We start from the raw sequence: 14,710 nt of genomic DNA, 5'->3' as shown, positions 1-14,710 counted from the left end.
CGATCCTCTACACATTAGGGGGGGTTATTAAATTAATATATATGCAGCCAATCAAACTACAGAAATAACTACATACATTAAAGAGGTTCCTTATCTTATAGTACAGCAGGTTAGTCCACCAGGTATAACTAGAGTGTAGACACCAAATTATCCTCTTTGAGGTAGCTTCTATCACCCAGTAACTGGTGCACATAATCTTGCATCCTCGTCTTGACCTGTCAAAAGTGCGCTAGCTGTGAAGCCAGAATCCTATATATGACAAGCTATATCAGAGAAAACACTATACAGTACATGGAACATTAAAGACCTGGCTTAATTACCTTTAGTATGAGGCGATTTCGCGTTCTAACCGGCTAACCCTATATCCTGACATTAATGGCCATAAATGAATGATAAACGGGTTTCGGATAGACACTTAACTTGTATTTGTAGACAGCGTGTTGACAATGGTACACCTTTGGGTTCCATAACACTACGTCCAAGTAAATTTAACAGGAGCCGAATTTGCTCCCGTGTGAGCCTCTGGTCTCATAACAACAGCTGCCCTCCTTCCTCACTCTGACGCCTGGCTTACTTTGTCCAGATTTCAAAAAGTGATAGAAGGGTCACATTTACTCTACTTTAATATTGATAATTAAGTTAATTTATATAAGATGTTTTTATGATGGTAAAGTCCAAAGACTAATGTATTTAAGAATAATTCCCAGCAGAATAGCTGGTCAATTTATAATGGTATGTGGTGATGATATCCCATTTTCTTTAGACGGTAATTCCACTACAAGTTACGTTTTCTATGGGTAACTTGTTTATACAACACAGCTCTTATCTGTCTGTATGATATTATATGGTGTCGGATTTTCCGACATAATTCCCCAGGGGCTGCTCACGGGTCGAAGTCCTAATTAGAACAGACGAACACCGATACTCCTCCTTCGAATTATTAGATTAATTTGATGTTAGTAGTTAGTAATCACACATTTGTGCGTCTGTTCGTACAGGACGGATGTCCCGTACTAGAGTTGTAGGGGTTAGAAGTCTAATGCGATTTCATTTCCCTGTCAACTCTTGAAAGGCTAATATTCAAGCCTTATTACATATTATTTAACCCAGAAGACTGGATGTGATCAAGTACTACAGTCAAGTATGATTCAGGGACTGCAGTGAGATCAGTGACATTAGATATAACTTGAAGTTTCTTCAGGTAACTAGTCACTGATATATAAACACTGAGGCCCATGGAATACATCTTGATTAAATAATAAATGTATCAAATCAGTCATCAGATTTATTGGGGTTTAATTTAGTTAATTGATTCAGAAGATTGAATAGCTCATCATTAAAGTAAAGTATGGTTCTGAGACTGCAGTGGGTTCAGTGACATTGGTCGCAGTGACTTGTAGCTGTTTTAGGCTACTGTTCACTGATTTGCCACTGAGGCCTCATGAACTCATCTTCAGCTTCAAATGATGATACTAACATCAACCTCTGTTACTATAGTCAGCTGTAATCTCCTTAGTATAATGCTACTGGAGAAATATAATCAGCTGACAAATTTAGTTTCTATTGGTATTGTTTATCTGCAGGCATAGGTCTCCTCAGGCTTGATACTGGGCCTGAGAGTAATTTACCTCCTGCAGAGTTTAACATGGTTATACCCTGATATTTAGTAGGGCTACCAATGAATTGATGGTAGTAGTCTGTCCCCACAAGGACAGCCATTTGGCATTTGATTTGCTCAAATTTACCTGCAGCTGCTTGATAATAGCTTTCCAGGTCAGCATAATCAACTGTTGATTGTTGTGACAAATCTTCACATTTCTTGATCTGTCTTGTTAAGTGGCCTTTAAGACCTGCAAGGGTTCTTTTCATTCTCCCTGCATTATCCATACTGGCTAGTTGGTGAAGCCTTGTGGGGCTTGTACTTGGGCTGCTCATAATACTGAACAAGCTCTAATGGTAGCCTAGGGTAAATTCTGAACTCACTAGGCAATAATCCTACCTCTACTAGAGGTTAGCACTTAAAATTAATGCACATTATATATATACAATCATACACACTAATGATTTGAGTGATAAACCAGTGTCACTGGAAGTACCTTTAGGTTAGCTCTTCTATATCACCCTAGGATGGTAGAGACACTAATTAATCACTCAAAGGTGTAATGATCATAAGTAAATTATTATATATACACAACTCAACTCGAGTTGATAAAAATTACACCCAAAATAGGGTCTGGACCATGCATTAATGGTGTTAGGTTGATCAATATAGTACAACTGACTATGGTAATAATGGGACTAGGATGAACGATAATAGTTCAACTAGTCATTGTTTAATATCCTACCCTGTTGTGGGTTGGCAATTAGTAAATATTATACTGTGATCACTAGTGCAATATATTAAATAATTCTCTATTTTGGAGAAATAATATACACAATTATTGATAATAGCCTCTTAATTAGCCTCTATGAAACTTCTAATATTATCTAGAAGTATTAAATATTATTAGTGACCTCGCGAAATAAAGTCCACAAAATTCGTGGATAATCTCTCGCGAAATGTAACACCACGAAATCCGTGAACAATCTCGCGAAGACACAGTCACTAATTTGGCTGGATTCTATATTAGCGCTGTCATTTCACAGAATAACACGCCACCAAATCTCTGTGGGTGTACATGAAACCGCTGATGAGGCAGATCTGAACTGAGGGAGGCTCCTGAGCTCCCTCGAGGCTACGCTTCCGTCTTTGACTGGCTGGCCTTTGTTTAAATAACACTGCACTAGTATATTTAATGAATCCACTTATTAACTGGTTCATCCGGTACTAAGATGACCAAATGTGGGTTCATAGGATCAAATAATCCGTCATCCGGTTCGAAGATGACCAATTAATTTGGGAACCGACTTGTGAGATTTATATTTATTTAATTTATATGAATTTATATTTACGTTAATTTATATACTTCGATAGCAATTTGTATAATGATAAGTGGACTGTATTTCTGCAATAATCTCTTAATCTCACAAATCGATCCTCTACACATTAGGGGGGGTTATTAAATTAATATATATGCAGCCAATCAAACTACAGAAATAACTACATACATTAAAGAGGTTCCTTATCTTATAGTACAGCAGGTTAGTCCACCAGGTATAACTAGAGTGTAGACACCAAATTATCCTCTTTGAGGTAGCTTCTATCACCCAGTAACTGGTGCACATAATCTTGCATCCTCGTCTTGACCTGTCAAAAGTGCGCTAGCTGTGAAGCCAGAATCCTATATATGACAAGCTATATCAGAGAAAACACTATACAGTACATGGAACATTAAAGACCTGGCTTAATTACCTTTAGTATGAGGCGATTTCGCGTTCTAACCGGCTAACCCTATATCCTGACATTAATGGCCATAAATGAATGATAAACGGGTTTCGGATAGACACTTAACTTGTATTTGTAGACAGCGTGTTGACAATGGTACACCTTTGGGTTCCATAACACTACGTCCAAGTAAATTTAACAGGAGCCGAATTTGCTCCCGTGTGAGCCTCTGGTCTCATAACAACAGCTGCCCTCCTTCCTCACTCTGACGCCTGGCTTACTTTGTCCAGATTTCAAAAAGTGATAGAAGGGTCACATTTACTCTACTTTAATATTGATAATTAAGTTAATTTATATAAGATGTTTTTATGATGGTAAAGTCCAAAGACTAATGTATTTAAGAATAATTCCCAGCAGAATAGCTGGTCAATTTATAATGGTATGTGGTGATGATATCCCATTTTCTTTAGACGGTAATTCCACTACAAGTTACGTTTTCTATGGGTAACTTGTTTATACAACACAGCTCTTATCTGTCTGTATGATATTATATGGTGTCGGATTTTCCGACACAGACGCTTCTACCTCACCCAATATATATGTTTTGTGCCTAGAGCTTCTGCTATGTCTGTAATTCATCCTCGAGGTAATATCTCATGCCATTAATACTCTGCATAGCTTTTCCATCACTGCTCTTAACTCCTTACCCAGCACCACTCTGGCACAGTCAACAGGACGACAACTCTTCCCTCTTCCTCCCTGCCTCTTTTCCTAGTACATTACCAGACCACAAAACTCCCTCCTCCTCCAATATAAATAAGTGTACCTTATGCCTAGCAAACACGCGAATTTTGTCATAGAATTTGTCCCAGTATGTTACCATATTTGAGTTGCAATAGCTCTTCAAATAGCAGGTGACATCAAATGCTTTGGACTGCCCTTCATTGCAGTAACTTGCACCAACATTAACTGGAAGGTACTTAGTTTCAGAGACCCGCAGCAGCAGCAGCAGCATGTCTGTTCGTCCTGGCTATAGTGAGCTCCTCCACAGCGGCCGCAGAGCAGGAGAAACAAGGTAAAGTGCTTCACGTCAGAAGGAGGAACAAAATAAAGTTCTTCACACTTCAGCAGTAGGATATATATACACAGAAAGGTATACACCGCCTCTTTGTGTATATATATGTACCCCTGAGACAGATTACTTTAGTCCTGGACTATGTTCAGGCCTCAAGAATTATTACTGGTTGGCTAGTAAGCTATTGTAGTGGCCTTAAGGTCTATCAAAGGTTTGTAGACCTTAAGCCCAACTGCAGACCAAGCAGTAGGAATGAGACAGACCGTCACCCCACAAAATGGGTCCTGGTAGTGCAGTCGGGATCGTTCTCGACGCACAATCGAGATTTCAGAGTTCGAATTCCGGGCGGGACAGAAATGGTTGGGCACATTTCCTTTCACCTAATGCGCCTGAAATGTGCCCAACCTGCACATACGTACATAAGTACCTAGCAGTACGTATGTTGTTGTTTTAGATTCAGCTACTTGAAATAAAAGTTCCAAGTAGCACGGGCTATGGTGAGCCCGTAGTGGACTTAGGTACTCAGGAGTTATTCAGCTTATTGTGGGGTTGCATCCTGGGCGGGGTCCAGTAATTCAACCTTTGGGGGGAGGGGAGGGGGGACTAAGCCTAGCCAATCGTGTATGAATACACTCTGGCTTCCTGTCCCGCGACACAATTTATTATTATTATTATAATTTAATTATTATTTACACACCAAATGCGAAACATTTGGATAAATGTTCGTGCAGCACTCTGTCTCACTCAGTCTTGGGTCCTCGCTTTGCGCACTTCTTGGTTGGTGAGGTGGTGGACTAAAGGCCCGTCATCCTCTGGAGGATAACACAGCCGCGCTCCTGTGCCAGGTAAGTCCAATACGGGCTCACCATAGCCCGTGCTGCTTCGAACTTTTTGTTCCTAGAAGCTGAATCTTAAACAACAGCAACAACTGGAGGATAATTAAGGCCTCAGCAAGTATACTTAAGTCCTGAAGATAGTCTAGACTTAAGTAAACTCAGTCTGTATACACCGTGAAGCTGGGCAAAGAAACTAAACTATTAATTTCTTCTTTGTAAATGAATTAAACATATATTAAAATTACAATTTACAAAATATAGGTTTCGTACACTTCCTTGTATACTGAAATTTAAAATTAATGTAATTATTATATCGGTTCCAGAGATTTGCATTAGGATCTACTCCTTCATCTTAACTCTGTTTTTTTCACTTCCTAGATTCAAGTAAAACAAGATAAATATGGGAGAATGCAGTAAAATACTGAAAATGGTCTCAAGGTTAATGTTTTTAATAAACATTTTTGGCCAGTATGATGCCACATGCTCTCTCTCTCTCTCTCTCTCTCTCTCTCTCTCTCTCTCTCTCTCTCTCTCTCTCTCTCTCTCTCTCTCTCTCTCTCTCTCTCTCTCTCTCTCTCTCTCTCTCTCTCTCTCTCTCTCTCTCTCTCTCTTTCTCTTTCTCTCTCTCTCTCTCTCTCTCTCTCTCTCTCTCTCTCTCTCTCTCTCTCTCTCTCTCTCTCTCTCTCTCTCTCTCTCTCTCTCTCTCTCTCTCTCTCTCTCTCTCTCTCTCTATATATATGTGTGTATGCGAACAAGATTGAATGGTCCCCAAACCAATATGCAAATGAAAACTCCACACCAAAGAAGGATTTGAACCCAGACAGCCAGGAGCATTATGCACCTTGGCATACCTGGTACTTTAACCACTCGACCACCGTAACTGTACAAAAGTCATTGGTAGCCGAGGCTATATCCCCAACAACCCGACAGCTATCTTGGGCATAGATATTTTATCGAATCGCCTCACTTTGTGGGGTCACGTGAGCAACACAAATGCGAACAACCTTGAATGAATTTCTTGAATTATTAATCCACGCGCGTACATTGGATAACATTAATCCAAGTTATTCCTTCCTTTTTTCAGTTGGTGAAATGAGAGGTACGTGTTACTGTGTCGGAAGGACCGAGTAGTCTCGTCCTTCAGTCTCATTGTTGATCGGCGGAGGCTGTAGGTGTTCTGTAAATTGATTGATTGATGAAGATTAAGACACCCAAGAGGTGGCAAGGGCATGAATAGCCCCGTAACGTTAACTGATAGTACTCTTTATATAATCGTCTTATAACTTATCAAATACATACATCATAAATGCTTCCGGCTCTGCAGAGGTGCAGGAGCGTGGCCGTGATTCAGTAGGCCTTTTACCTCTTGGATATGAGGTGCTGAAACACGAAACCGTACTTTTGGGTCTACGGTTTGCCTAATGAGAGTCACAGCCAACTCCTCCGGGAAATTAAATTCACGCTTACTCCTGGAGCAATGGGTCTTTGAGCGCGGCACGAACCTGTAACAATGCTGAAAATCCCTATATTTACTGGATTTACGGGTCTTGCTGAAAGTGCCAACCCCACCCTCTTCCGATGCACAGTACTGTAGATAAGTATCAGCCAATGTAGATGCACATGTAATAATTTATTGTGTCGGGGACAGCCAGATTGTATTTATACATATTAGGCTTATATCAAGGGCCCTCCCCCCCTTCCCCAAGGTCAAATTACTGACCCCGCCCAGGGTGCAACCTCGCAACAAGCTGACTATCTCCTGGGCACCTACTTACTGTTATGTGAACAAGGCATTAGGTGATAGGAAATAAGCCCAACCATCTAACACCTGACGCTAACAGCTGGGTAGACAGCGCTTCGGATTTGTAGTCCTGAGGTTCCGGGTTCGATCCCCGGTGAAGGCGGAGACAAATGGGCAAAATGTTTCTTTCACCCTGATGCGCCTGTTCACCTAGCAGTAAATAGGCACTTGGGAGTTAGTCAGCTGCTACAGGCTGCTTCCTGGGGGGGGGGGGGTTAACAAAAAGGAGGCCGCGGGGACGCTAAGCCTCGAAATCATCTCAATATATCTTAATAGTGCGTTGACGACTTCATGCCAAGCTGTTATTTCCTTTGAGCTACGACAGGTGAGACTATGGTGGCCATTTAGCTCTGCCGATGATCGCCGCAGCTAGACATGTGCTAGATGGACATGTGTAGCAGAGCGAAGTGAAACAGCATGATGATCGAGGGAGGAACTAGTGACAGCTAATATATAATTTCCAGGATGAGGGGCTTGCACAGGCGGGAAGAGTGCATTATATATCGTGGATTCTGGCCCAGCGTTGCTGAGGCAATATTCTCCACCATGGGGCTATCACAGTATGTTTGTTTGCAATCGTTTGGGGAAGTTGGCTGGCTTGAAAAACCTGCTAGAAGTTTATACCACAGAAAGGCATCTTCAGTGAACTTGTGATCACGAATCCCAATGAAGTATTGAAAGTGTTCTGGTACGATCTCTCCGATTAATTCATTAGCAGAAGAACGCAAGAATAAGACTGCAGGTAGTACTATCTGCGATGCCGTCATGATACCTATACATACAAGTCTAATTGTAAGCGTTTGCTTAATTCAGTTTTCTTGACTCGGGAAGAGGAATAACACTTTCATGGATATTGCTCTCAGACGTTTATCATATTCTTTTATCTTTGGACTGCTGGTAAAGGGATCTCATTTTAGGAAATAGGTAAGCCTAGTCAAGGCGAGGCGAACACTAGCCCTAAAAGTATTAGAAATTGCTCAACCCACTTAATATATTAATTAAATTAATTAAATTAATGGCTCTCCTCATTTAGATAAACATTTAAATTTCTATGGGTATTTGAAATCCTGAGAAGCTCCAGCATGTCCACGGATCGATAAAATAATTGAAGGAAATATATTTATATTAGTCGAATTCCCATCTGAAAACAAAATATTAACAACTACTTTGAATACAATGTTATTAGAGATTTAAAATGTCAATCCGTTACAAAATTAGGTACATAGCAACATCAGCGCAAAAATTGTTAGTCTACCAGGAGTGTTGATAGCCTATCGGGGTAAATGGTAGCCTACAGGTATAATGTGGTACGTACCAGGATATCTGGTAGCTATAGGGATAACTGGTAGCATACAAGGATAATTGGTAATCTACAGGGATAGCCTACCGGGATAGTTGATAGTTTTCCAGGATAATGGTAGGATTAGTAAATATTATTTTGACTACAGTCTTGCTTATTGCAGAGGATGGAAGTTCCGCGAATGCCAAGGCCTTCGTGAAGTCCTACTCCACTACCACCTGGACCTTCCTCTCCTCCTTCACCTCCACCGTCCCCTACACCTGTTATACCAGTAAGTCTCCAACATACCTGCTACACCAGTAAGTCCCCAACACACCTGCTACACCAGTAAGTCCCAACACACCTGCTACACCAGTAAGTCTCCAACACACCTGCTACACCAGTAAGTCCCCAACACACCTGCTACACCAGTAAGTCCCAACACACCTGCTACACCAGTAAGTCTCCAACACACCTGCTACACCAGTAAGTCTCCAACACACCTGCTACACCAGTAAGTCTCCAACACACCTGCTACACCAGTAAGTCTCCAACACACCTGATACACCAGTAAGTCTCCAACACACCTGCTACACCAGTAAGTCTCCAACACACCTGATACACCAGTAAGTCTCCAACACACCTGCTACACCAGTAAGTCTCCAACATACCTGATACACCAGTAAGTCTCCAACACACCTGATACACCAGTAAGTCTCCAACACACCTGATACACCAGTAAATCTCCAACACACCTGCTACACCAGTAAGTCTCCAACATACCTGATACACCAGTAAGTCTCCAACACACCTGATACACCAGTAAATCTCCAACACACCTGCTACACCAGTAAGTCTCCAACATACCTGATACACCAGTAAATCTCCAACACACCTGCTACACCAGTAAGTCTCCAACACACCTGCTACACCAGTAAGTCTCCAACACACCTGCTACACCAGTAAGTCTCCAAGACACCTGCAACACCAGTAAGTCTCCAACACACCTGCTACACCAGTAAGTCTCCAACACATCTGATACACCAGTAAATCTCCAACACACCTGCTACACCAGTAAGTCTCCAACACACCTGATACACCAGTAAGTCTCCAACACACCTGCTACACCAGTAAATCTCCAACACACCTGATACACCAGTAAGTCTCCAACACACCTGCTACACCAGTAAATCTCCAACACACCTGCTACACCAGTAAATCTCCAACACACCTGCTACACCAGTAAGTCTCCAACACACCTCCTACACCAGTAAGTCCAGTAAGTAAGGGAAGATATTGTGACCAGAGACAACAGAAATAAACTTAGTGTCTATGAAAGCCTATTTTGACCAGACCACACACTAGAAAGTGAAGGGACGACGACGTTTCGGTCCATACTGGACCATTCTCAAGTCGATTGAGAATGTCAAGACCATTCTCGACTTGAGAATGGTCCAGGACGGACCGAAACGTCGTCGTCCCTTCACTTTCTAGTGTGTGGTCTGGTCAACATACTTCAGTCACGTTATTGTGACTCATCGCCTGCAACATTAGCCTAACCTAACCAAACCACAACATGGAGATAACTTCAGTTAAGAATGAAATTATTTTGTCTACAACTTGTCCTCGGTTTGGAAATCCGCTCACGGTAATGGATTCAGAACGACTATGTAATTAGTACTATTATCTGCTTACCATTTATGGTTAAGTTAGTTTAAGGTTACTTTAGGTTAAGGTTTGGTTAGGTTAAGGTTTAATTACGTTTGGTTAGGTTAAGGTTTAATATTGCCCGAAATGTGAAATATGATATTCGAAAAATATTTAATTGTGCCCTTGAATTTTGTTTACAGAAAACCAAATTCTTTAGACCATTTCCAAGAAAGCTTTTTAAGCATGCTCTTGTTATTTTTAAACCAATGTTTTATAATACAATAAAGTTATAACTTAAGAATAATTACTGTTTAGGACAACGGTTCACTTGCCAGTTTACAAGTAGACTATTATTGGAACTGTAATATGGTTTCAGACCATCACAAATATCTAGGTAACTATACAGGTGGTTTGTCCCTCGAGGTAATTTACCTGAGGCCCACTAACAGTAGTGGCTTCGACGAGGACAGGAAAACGGCAGCTTGTCGAAGCTCCCCCTATTTGCCTTGCTGATCATTTCCAGCTGTACTTTAAAATTTAACAGAGTTTTGGCGTTTACGGCTTCACCGGGTAGGCAGTTCCATGGGCTTATAACCCTGTGGGTGAAAAAGCATGTCCTGTTCTCAATCCTACATTGTGGCTTGCTGAGCTTGAAATCGTTGCTCCTTGTTTGTGTTATATCAAACTGCTTTAAGAAATTTTCCGGATCAGCGTCTTCCAAATTGTTCAGTATTTTAAAAGTTTCAATGAGATCCGCCCTGTCATGCCTCGTTGCATGACAAGGCGGATCAAGCCCTGTGGCCCTCAACCGTTCCTGATACGTGAGTTGGCTTAGCTCTGGAATGATTTTTGTTGCCCGTTGTTGTACTTTCTCCAGAGCAACCATTTCCTTCTGAAGACGTGTTCTCCATGCTTGGATACAGTAATCCAAATGTAGGCGTACCAGATTTATACAATTGAATCACTGCCTTCTTTTCCTAAAAGTCAAAAGTACGCTTGATTATCCCAAGGGTTAGCTATTTTTGACTTGTTCCTATCTGCTGATTTGTAATAGATTTCTACCTATAATGAGTTTGCTCTGAGGACGGGCTCTTTGTTAACTACTTTAATTAATAATGTTCTTACTGTGTATTTGTTTATTGATACTTTATACAGTTTAATGTTACTCTATAAGTTTACTTTGTTATTACATGTTCAATAACATCTTACTTATTAGTTTATAGGGGCTTCACTTAAGCTACCGTCCTAACCTAATGTTGTAACATGGTTTAATGGTCATTGTGATCCTACTAGCGGGCACTAAGTCACCCATGGGGTGTGCTGGCCGCAGACTTCACCGCAAAAAGAGCATGAAGATGTTCTTGTCACCTGCGGCAGAGGATGACGAACTCGACAGCAGCGTGCAAAGTGACTCTGTCGACTTCTCGGAGGACGACGAGTCTGACCAGGAGAAGTTCTTCTTCACGGTGTGGAGGACCGCCAGCACCACCGTCACCGTCACCACCTACTCCACCAACCGCTCCGTCACCATCTCCGCCTCCATTGCTTGCACCTACCCCGGATTTATTTTCAATAACTGTTAGGGCATTCATCGATGCGAAGACATTGTTCATCTCTTGCTCATTCCATCAGCATTGCGTTCATAATATTTAGGAAATTATCTACAACAATTTCCTCCAGGCATTCCAAAGTGTCATGTTTGTTATTCCGTTGATAATCAAACTATCTTAGTTAAAACACTGGAGGTTAGTTTAAAATATTTTACCATAGTTATATTGACCGGCAGTTGAGGGTCATATATTGAAAAAAATGAGATGCAATGCTCAATTTAATTACATAATAATACCTCTGCATTTAATATTTTGATGAACACAGTCATATGAAAATGGGAAAAGCAAGCGTTAACATTCTCGGAGAACGAAACTGTTTTGTAATGTATATACATAATTGACCCCTATTTTAATATATATAATATTAGATTGATGATTTGAATTTTCTCATCCTTCCATTCTTCCTAACTTTTTATGTGAGAGCTTATAAATGGTCTGGCCACAGTGATCATCATAATAGTATTCAACCAACACATTATGAACCCGACTAAGATGAATTTAGTTTTTCGTGAAACAATAAATAGTACTCTCAAATCAACCCGTCCTCCAAATAGTACATCGCATTTTGAGGTATACTGTACTTTTACCAAGGTGAAAAAGGGATATAATAGTAGCGGCTCGCGAAATTGCCTTTATGCCCCGTTTTCTATTTGAGGGTCCTCGGGGAGGTTAGGTTTGGGCAATTTAGTACATTACTTTAAAGACTGTGGAAACGCTCAGGAGAACGGATTGCTCAAATATAATTTAATATTGCTATATATTATGGGTTTGTATGCAGTTAGCCTTAGATACATTAGGCTGTTTATTTAGATTGACCGGTGTGATTTACACAACCCATAATATATATCCGCAAGTCGTTCTCGCAGCCCGTCCTCCAAAGGTTTGCCAACGTCAAGAAACTGTCGTACTAAAATGCCCTATCCCATCCTACCAGAGGACCTAAAACAGAAAACGGGAGTATGTTAATTTTGTGAGCCGCTACGATTTTTTTAGTAAGACAATTTTTGGTCTTCGGTAGAGTATACGTCAACATGCGACGCTCTATTAGGAGGACGGGTTGTTCTCGTCCTTGCAGTGTAGTATAATATGTATATATTTTGTTATATATGCAAGAGTTCTTACATTCTTGTACAACCACTAGCACGTATAGCGTTATGGGCAGGTCCTTAATCCTAATTTTCCCCGGAATACGACCCGCCTAATCGTTTAACAACCAGGAACCCATTCACTGCTGAGTGAACAGAGGCTACAGGTGAGGACTAGCGCCCATTCAATCCTCCCCGGCTAGGATACGAACCCAGACGAAAGCGCCTGGGTTCGCACTGTGAACAAGACAGTATTATCTTACTTACCAATTAACAATATTATACACTCTAGTTTTAGTTCATTGTTAGGCCTAGGTTACATAAGGCGTTTCAGTTTCGTCCCAAACCATCCTGAGACCATGCTCGTCCAAGCTGTGCCTTTCCCAGTGGCACTTTCCTCAAATTTTCCATGTTTCACTCAAGCAGCCCATCAGGTTAGTATGAAATATAAAGGATTTCATGATAGTTCTAATTTGGACATATCCAATCACCAATATAAGCATAGTACCTATTTCCAGGTGATGTCGTCAGACAATACCGTTTCAAATGACACATTATTATATTGTTTAATGTGATAAACCCTTACAAGCTTGTTTTTTTAAAGTGATTTATTCATTTCCTACATTCATATCCTAACCATGGATAGAGAGTAGATAATAGAACAAATTATGTAGTCGTCCCCAGTCTTTTCCCTTGGGTACTAATAACTTGCCAGAACCTAATCCTATCGAGGACCCACGAATAGAAAACGTGACATCACGTCAATTTTGTGAGCCGCTATGATTTTTAGTAAATAAATTGATTTAAGACGTCAAAATGCGATGCACTATTCAAGAGACCGGGCTGCACACGTATAAATAAATGGTATTGTCTTTTAGATATACAGGCACAGTGATATGGTCTCTCACACATACAGGTACAGTGGTATGTCTCACACTTACAGGTACAGTGGTATGGTCTCTCACACACATACAGGTACAGGGGTATGGTCTCTCACACATACAGGCACAGTGGCATGTCTCACACATACAGGTACAGTGGTATGGTCTCTCACACACATACAGGTACAGTGGTATGGTCTCTCACACACATACAGGTACAGGGGTATGGTCTCTCACACATACAGGCACAGTGGTATGTCTCACACATACAGGTACAGTGGTATGGTCTCTCACATATACAAGTACAGTGATATGGTCTCTTACACATACAGGTACAGTGGTATGATCTCACACACATACAGGTACAGTGGTATGGTCTCTCACACATACAGGTACAATGGTATGGTCTCTCATACAGGTACAATGGTATGGTCTCTCACACATACAGGTACAGCGGTATGGTCTCTCACACATACAGGTACAATGGTATGGTCTCTCACACATACAGGTACAATGGTATGGTCTCTCACACATACAGGTACAATGGTATGGTCTCTCACACATACAGGTACAATGGTATGGTCTCTTATACAGGTACAATGGTATGGTCTCTCACACATACAGGTACAGTGGTATGGTCTCTCACACATACAGGTACAATGGTATGGTCTCTCACACATACAGGTACAGCGGTATGGTCTCTCACACACATACAGGTACAGCGGTATGGTCTCTCACACATACAGGTACAGTGATATGGTCTCTCACACATACAGGTACAACGGTATGGTCTCTCACACATACAGGTACAGGAGTATGGTCTCTCACACATACAGGTACAGTGATATGGTCTCTCATACATACATGTACAATGGTATGGTCTCTCACACATACAGGTACAATGGTATGGTCTCTCACACATACAGGTACAGCGGTATGGTCTCTCACACATACAGGTACAGTGATATGGTCTCTCACACATACAGGTACAACGGTATGGTCTCTCACACATACAGGTACAGGAGTATGGTCTCTCACACATACAGGTACAGTGATATGGTCTCTCACACATACAGGTACAGTGATATGGTCTCTCACATACAGGTACAGGGGTATGGTTTCTCACACATACAGATACAGTGATATGGTCTCTCACACATACAGGTAC

Source organism: Procambarus clarkii, chromosome 10, assembly GCF_040958095.1.
Source record: "Procambarus clarkii isolate CNS0578487 chromosome 10, FALCON_Pclarkii_2.0, whole genome shotgun sequence".
Lineage (NCBI taxonomy): Eukaryota > Metazoa > Arthropoda > Malacostraca > Decapoda > Cambaridae > Procambarus > Procambarus clarkii.
Note: the sequence above shows the minus strand (reverse complement) of the source record.